Raw genomic sequence first — 8,616 nt, 5'->3', positions numbered from 1 at the left:
ATAGATAGATAGATAGATAGATAGATAGATAGATAGATAGATAGATAAGATAGATAGATGATATACAGATAGAAAATTATTGGGGTTTGTTAATTGACTTTTGACTGCGTTTATAATTTTTCATGTAAAAAAATGTCAATTTTTGTGTAGCCCAAATCATCAATCTCTGGCTGCCTTTAGCTTTGACTTTCTGAGTTAGAAAGTCTTTCCCCACACTGAGTCTAAAGAGGAATTTGCTTTCCTCCAGTATTTATAGGACTTCATCTGCGATGTTAGCTCTCGGATCCAGTTGGAGTTTACCTCTGAGCATGGTGTGAGGTGTTCTTAATTTTATCTTTTTACGAATGGCTACTCAGTTATCCCTGAACCATTTTTTAAAAGTCCATCTTTGTCCCATGATTTGCAAAGCCACACGTATTACACACTGAGATTTTCTGTGTGTGACTGTCCTGTCTGGGCCATGCAGCACCGTCCTCTACTAAAGGGCCAGCACCAGAGTGTGTTATTCAGAGTGTATTTTAACCTCTGGGACACATGTCCCTCTTTTAGTTCTTTTTAGCTTTTCTTTTTCCATATTTCCCTGATTATGTTTTTGGTAATATGTCTAATTTCCTTTCCCTGAGTTTATTTTTTTATTGGGATTGCATTACATTTGTAAAGGAATTTAGAAAATAACTGAAACTTCTACAATGTTGAGTGGATCTATCTAAGAATAAGTCATGTCTTTCCATTTGTTCAATGTCATTTCCTACCTTTCAGGAATATTTTTAAGTCTTCCTTGCATAGGTGTTATACTCTCATGATAAGCTTATTCCTAAGTATTCAGTTTATCATCTTGCTATTAGAAGCAAGATTTTATCTATCATTGTGTACTTTAACTGGTCTTTTATATGAATGCTTTGATTTCTATAGGTTAATTTTGTCCCGCTTTCTTACTGAATTATTTTCTTGTTTGAGTTAGCTTTATCACTGATTATTTAGGGTTTTCCAGATATGCTATATTATCATCTGATAAATAGAAATGGTTTTCTTCTTCTCTACCAATGTTTATGCATCTCATTGATGTGTCTTGGCCAATTGCATTGACTGATACATCCAGGATAATGTTTGATCGTAGAGGAGAGAGTGGGCCTTCTTGCCTTGTTCACGGCCTTGGTAGAAACACCTACAGTGTTTATCCAGTAAGTAGGATTCTGGCTTTGGAATAGAGGCACACACATTTTAACATGTGAGGAAAGCATCCATCAACCATTTTACGTTTTGTCAAAGTCTTTTTTATCATTTTTGGAGCTAATAGTTTTTTTCTTTAGATCTATTTAATATCGTGAATGATATTAATGAGTTTCCTAATACTGAACCAATCTTGCACTTCTAAAATAAATTCCATTGGGTCATGTTGATTATATTCTTAGAATGGTATTAGATTCAACTTGTCAATATTTTATTTCATATTTTTGCATCCAAATACACAAATGACACTAGACTATGGTGGGTTTTTTGTTTTTTGTTTTTTTACCTATCTTTCAGATTGAAATACTGATGTTGTAATAAAAAATTTATAATAAAAATTAGAAATGTTTCTTTCCTTTTTGGCTCTTTAGAGCATTAGAAGCATTTTGTCTTTTAAAATTTATGAGAAATCCCTGTGAAACCACCTCTTCTTGGTGCTTTTTCTGGGGTAGTTTCTTAAAAAGTTTATTCCTTCTAAGAAAAGTGATTCATTTAGGTTTCTTAGTCAATGGAATCAGTTTAGCCATCTATATTTCCCTAGGAAGTTATCCATTTCTTCTAGGTTTTCAAATGTATTTGAATAGAGATCTTTAAATCATCTCCTGATTTTAAAAAATTTACTTGTTTCCACTGTTATTTCCCCTTTCTGATTTCTTGTTTTGTAAATTTACGCTTAACCATTTTCTTCTTGATCAAGTAAGCCAGTGATCCGTCTAGTTTATTATTTTTTCTGAAATCCAGGGATTTTTTAAATTTCCATAGGTTTTTGGGAAACAGGTGGTATTTGGTTACATGAATAAGTTCTTTAGTGGTGATTTCTTAGATTTTGGTGCACCCATCACCCGAACAGTATACATTCTACCCAATTTGTAATCTTTTATTCCTAACCCCTCTCCCACACTTTCTCCCAAGTTCCCAAAGTCCATTGCATCATTCTTATGCCTTTGCATCCTCATGGCTTAGCTCCCACTTATGAATGAGAACATACGATGTTTGGTTTTCCATTACTGAGTTACTGCACTTACAATAATAGTCTCCAGTTCCATCCAGGTTGCTATGAATGTCATTATTTCGTTTCTTTTTATAGCTGAGTGGTATTCCATGGCATCTATATACCACAATTTCTTTATCCACTCATTGATGTATGGGCATTTGGGCTGATTCCATTATTTTTGCAATTGCAAATTGTGCTGTGATAAGCATGGATGTGCAAGTGTCTTTTCCATATAATAACTTCTTTTCCTCCGGGTAGATATGCAGTAGTGGGATTGCTGGATCAAATGGTAGTTCTACTTTTACTTCTTTAAAGAATCTCCACACTGTTTTCCAGACTGGTTGTACTACTTTATGTTCCCACCAGCAGTGTAGACGTGTTCCCTTTTTACCACATCCACATGACCATCTATTATTTTTTGATTTTTTGATTATGGCCACTCTTGCAGGAGTGAGGTGGCATAGCATTGTGGTTTTGATTTATATTTCCCTGATCATTAGTGATGTTCAGCATTTTTTCAAATGTTTGTTGGTCATTTGTATATCTTGAGAATTATCTATTCATGTCCTCATCCCCTTTTTGATGGGATTGTTTCTTTTTTTCTTGTTGATTTTTTCATTGTAGATTCCGGATATTAGTCCTTTATCAAATGTATAGATTGTGAAGATTTGCTCCCACTCTGTGGGTTGTCTGTTAACTCTCCTGATTATTTCTTTTGCTGTGCAGAAGCTTTTTCATTTCATTAAGTCTCACCTACATTTGTTTTTCTTGTATTTGCATTTGGGTTCTTGGTCGTGAAGTCTTTGCCTAAGCCAATGTCCAGAAGGTTTTTTCCAATGTTATCTTCTTAAATTTTTATGGTTTCAGGTCTTAAATTTAAGTCCTTTATCCATATTGAGTTGATTTTTGTATAAGGTGAGAGATGAGTATCCAGTTTCATTCTTCTACATGTGACTTGTCAATTATCCCAGCACGATTTGTTGAGTAGGGTGTCCTTTCTCCACTTTATGTTTTTGTTTGCTTTGTTGAAGATCTGTTGGCTGTAAGTACTTGACTTTATTTCTGGGTTCTCGATTCTGTTCTTTTGGTCTGTGTGCCTATTTTCATACTAGCACCATGCTGTTTGGGTGACAATAGCCTTACAGTATAGTTTAAAGTCAGATAATGTGATGCCTCCAGATTTGTTCTTTTTGCTTAGTCTTGCTTTGGCTATGCAAGCTCTTTTTTCATTCCATATGAATTTTAAGACAAAATCCAGTGTTTTGATATAGTAGTTAGCTCCATTGTATTCTCTTCTTTACCTCATTAATTTCTGCTTTTGCCACTAATATTACCTTCTTTATTTTCTCTTATAGTTCACTTCCTTGCTCTTTTTCTAGTTTTAGACCTGAGTAATTCTTTTATTTTTTTCCTTTTACCGATAAGTGTTTAGTGCTATGCTTCTTTATATGTATTCCATAGATTCTCATGTATAGTGTTTTCATTATTATTTTCCAGAAATTTATCATTTTAGTTTGTATTTCCCTTTTAACCAAAAGTTTTCCAATTCCCAGATAGTAGGGCATTTTGTCTTTGTTTTTTATAATAATTTCTAGTTTTACTGTCCTGTGATGAGAAAGTACTGTTTGTAATAGTTTTACTTTACAAAATTCGCTCATAGTTACATAAATATACTCAATTTTTGTGAATGTTCCATAGCACTTGAGAAACAGGCGTATCCTCCAGTGTCAAGATTTAACAGGAATCTGGTGCATGTTAATAATGGCCACATTTTGATTATGTTGTTTAGGTCTCTTCGCACATTTTTCACCTATTCAACCTGTCTTTTGTTAAGAATAGTGTATAAATTCTCTATTATAAATATTTTTCTGTCTCTGTCTCCTTGCATTTTCTGCAGTTTTTTCTTTATGAGTGTGATTCCTGTGTTATTTGGTGCATAGATTTTTATGAATATTATATCTTCATTGTGAATTCCAACTTTTAGTATTGAAAAGATACTTTCTTTGTCATGTTAATGTTTTGAGGATTGGATATTTCTTTCTCTGCCTTAAGGACCACCATCTCTCTGCTTTCATATTAAACAATAAGATATATTTTGTCCATTCTTTATTTTTTAGTTTACCATTTAAACTTTTATTTTTATTCATTTGCTTTTTTCTTCAATTTTTTAAATTATGCTAAAATACCTATAACATAATTTGCCACTGTAGCCATTTTTAACCGTACAGTTCCATGATGTTAAACACATTCATAATGCTGTCCAACCATCACCACCATCTGTCTCCAGAATTATTTCCATCACCCCAAATTGAAACTCTGTACCATTAAGCAATAACCCCCCTTTCTGCCTCCCTTCAGGCTCTGGCAGCCACCATTCTATTTTCTGTTTCTATGAATTTGACTATTCAGGTGCCTCATATAAGTGGAATCACATGGCATTTGTTCTTCTGTGATTGGTTTATTTCACTTAGCATAATGTCTTCAAGGTTCATCCCTGTCTTAGCATGTATCAGAATTTTATCTCTTTTTAAGGCCAAGTAATGTATAAATTACATATCTGATGATAGATTAATATTGAGAATATATTTTAAAAACTCTTAAAAAACCAACAACAAATAGCTCTATCTAAAAATTAGCAAAGGATTTGAATAGAGATTTCTTCCAAAGGATATGCATGGCCAATAAGCACATGAAAAGATGTTCAATATCACCAATCATTAGGGAAATACAAATCAAAACTACAATGAGATATTACCTCACACTCATTGGGATGGGTAACATCAATGGATGAGTTAAGCCCATTTACATTATGGATGTGACTGATAATTCATCGCAACTCTGTCAAAATATTATAAAATTATGTGGATTGTGTTACATTTGCTATGTTTCTTCAGGAGATAAATATTCCTTGTTCTTTAAATCATAAAAGTTGTTTGTTGTTGGGTTCAAAATATATTCTGAATATTAACCTCTAATCAGATATATAATTTGCAAATTACTTGGCCTTAAAAAGAAATAAAATTCTGACACATGGTAAAACAGCGATGACCCTTGCAGATATTATGCTAAGTGAAATAAACCAATCACAGAAGGACAAATACTGTGTGATTCCACTTATGTGACGCACCTGAGTAGTCCAATTCAGACTATTAAAAAATAGCCAGTACTGGGGAGGACGCAGAGAAATTGGAATTCTTGTGCACTGTTGGTGGGAATGTAAAATGGTGCAGCCACTGCAGAAGACAGTATGGCGGTAGGTACCTCAAAAAATAAAAAATAAAATTACTGTATAAAATACACCCAAAATAACTGAAAGCAGAGTTTTGAAGAGGCATTTATACCCCCATGTTCATAGCATTATTCACAATAACAAAAACACAGAAGCAATCCAGTGTTCACTGACAAATATATGGATAAGCAAAATGTGGTCCATCCATTTCTTTATTTTTAACCACTCAACATCACTTAAGTATACAGTATATACTTGGATCTTACTTTCTAAGGAAAACTGAAAAAAAATTAATGGATGAGTTACGCTCATTTATATTATCAATGTGACTGATAATTCATCACGACCCTGTCAAAATATCATAAAATTATGTAGATTGTGTTACATTTGCTATTTTTTTTAGGAAGTAAATATTCCTGTTCTTTAAATTATAAAATATATTTTGGGTATTTAAGAAAGTTTATATTTTTGTTCTAGTAATAACCTTTATACTTATAACTTTTTAAATGTCCCTAATTTCCTTTTTGTCTTATTACACCATGTACTACCTGGTTTTTCAGGTTTTAGTCCATATATAATAGTTGCACATATTTACAGGGCAATTTAACATTTTGCTGCATGCATACAATGTGCAATGATCAAATCTGGGTAACTGAGATGTCCACCACCTCAATCATTTATCATTTCTTTGGGTTGAGAACATTCTACATCTTTTCTCCTAGTACTTTTGAAATATAATAAAATATTGTTAACTGTAATCACCCTACTGTGCTGCTAAATGCTAGAACTTATTCCTTCTATCTAATTGTATTTTTGTTCCCATTAACCAATCTCTTTCTATTTCCTTCTCCCCTTTTACCTTCCCAGCCTCTGGTAACCACCATTGTACTCTCTACCTCCATGAGATCAATTTTTTTAGCTCTAACATATAAGTTAGAGCATGTGATATTAGGCTCTCTGTGCCTTTCACTTGACCTAATGCCCTCCAGTTCCACCTGTGTTGCTGCAATTGACAGGATTTTGTTTTTTTATAACTGAATAGTATTCCATGTGTATGTGCATGTGCGCCATATTTTCTTTATTCATTTATCCACTGATGGACACTTATGTTGATACCATGTTTGGTCTATTGTAAATAGAACTGCAATGGCTATGGGAGTGTAGGGATTTCTTTGATGTACTGATTTGCTTTCTTTTAGACATACACCCATCACATCAGTGGGCTTGCTAGATCATATGATAGTTCTGTTTTTAGTTGTTGTTTGAGGAACCTCTATACTGTTTCCATAGTGGCTGAACTAGTTTACACTCCCACCAACAATATACAAGGATTCCCCCTTGTTCCCTCTCCTTGCCAGCATCTGATATTGCCTGTGTTCTTGAAAAGTTATTTTAACTGGGATGAGATGATATCTCATTGTGGTTTGATTTGCATTTCCCTGGTGATGAATGCTTTTCACATACCTGTTGGTCACTTGTATGGCTGCTTTTGAGAACGTCAGTTCAAATCTTTTGCCCATTTTTAAATTAGTTTTTTTTTTTTTTTTTTTTTTTTTTTTTTTTGCTATAGGGTTGTTTGAGTTCCTTATATATTCTGGTTATTAATTTCTTGTCAGATGGATAGTTTGCAAATATTTTCTCCATTCTTTAAGTTGTCTCTTCACCTTATTGATTGTTTCATTAGTTGTGTAGGAGCTTTTTAGCTTTATATAATCCTAATTGTTTATTTTTGCTTTTGTTGCCTGTGGTTTTAAGGTCTTACTCAAAAAATATTTGCCTACACAGATGTTCTAAAGTGTTTTCCTAATGTTTACTTCTAATGTTTTCATAGTTTCACGTCTTACATTTAAGTCATTAATCCATTTTGAGTTGATTTTTGTATATGGGTGAGAGACAGGGGTCAAGTTTCATTCTGCTGCATATGAATGTCCAGTTTCCCCAGAACCATTTATTAAGGAGACTATCCTTTTTCAGATGTACGTTCTTAGTGTCTTTGTTGAAGATGAATTGGTTGTAAATGCATAGATTTATTTCTAGATTCCCTATTCTGTCTCCTTGGTCTATGTGTCTGTTTTTAGTGTATTTATTACAGATTTTTGCTTTGTGGTTACCAGGAAACCTAAAAAAACACATCCTATAACAAGTTATTTTAAACTGATAACAAATTAACTTTGATCACAAAGAAAATAAACAAGCAAAGAACAAACTAAAAATCTCTACACCTTAACTCACTTCCTCCTATATTTTCCTTTTGTTGTCTCCATTTAAGTCTTTTTATAATGCCTATCTCTTTAAAAATTATTATTATTTTTAACAGATTTGCATTTTCATCTTTATACTAAAGATTATGAGTGGTTTCCACACCACAATTACAGTATTAGAGTGTTCTGAATTTTCCTGTCTGCTGACTTTTACCATTGAGTTTCATACTTCGGATAATTTCTTGTTGCACATTAGCACCCTTTTCTTTCAGATTGAAGACTTCTTTTCAGCCCCTCTTGTAAGACAGTTCTGGTGGGTATGGATTCTCTTCTCTCGGCTTTTGTTTGTCTGGGAAAGTATTTCTTTTTCAGGTTTGAAGGATAGCTTTGCTGAGTAGAGCATTCTTGGTTGGAAGAGTTTTGTTTTTTTTTTTTCCTTTAGCACTTTAAATATGTCATCCAACTCCCTCCCGGCCTATAGAGTTTCCACTGAGAAGTCTGCTGCCAGATGTATCAGAGCTTCTTTAGATGTTATTTGATTATTTTATCTTGCTTCTTTTATAATCCTTTCTTTGTCCTTTACATTTGAGAGCCTGATTATTAGATAAATTGGGGTAGTTTTACTTGGGTTGGATATTCCTGGTGATCTTTGATCTTCTTGTACCTTAGTATTCTTATCTTTCTCTAGGCTTGGAAAGGTTTCTGTAATTACTTCTTTGAATAAACTTTCTACTCCTATCTTTTCCTCTACTCCTTCTTTAAGGTCATGACTCCTTAGCTTTGCACTTTCTTGATTTCATAAGTGTTCTGCATTCTTTTTTATTTTCCCCTCTGACTGTATATTTTTAAATGGCCTAAGTATTAGTCCCTTTTGTGTTGCCATAAAAGGATACCTGAGGCTGGCTGGGTAACTTATACATAAAAGAGGTTTATTTGGCTCACAGTTATGCAGGCTGTACAGG

The 8,616-nt window shown here is 33.4% G+C and overlaps 1 protein-coding gene across 1 annotated transcript in view; it reads left to right on the top strand.

The window, feature by feature from the left end:
• Positions 1 to 8,616, top strand: part of SPACA7 (sperm acrosome associated 7) — a 36,086-nt gene that overhangs the window by 18,059 nt on the left and 9,411 nt on the right. The window lies entirely within an intron of this gene.

Source organism: Piliocolobus tephrosceles, chromosome X (genome assembly GCF_002776525.5).
Source record: "Piliocolobus tephrosceles isolate RC106 chromosome X, ASM277652v3, whole genome shotgun sequence".
In the NCBI taxonomy this organism is placed as follows: Eukaryota; Metazoa; Chordata; class Mammalia; order Primates; family Cercopithecidae; genus Piliocolobus; species Piliocolobus tephrosceles.
Note: the sequence above shows the minus strand (reverse complement) of the source record. Positions and strands in the feature narration are given on the sequence as shown.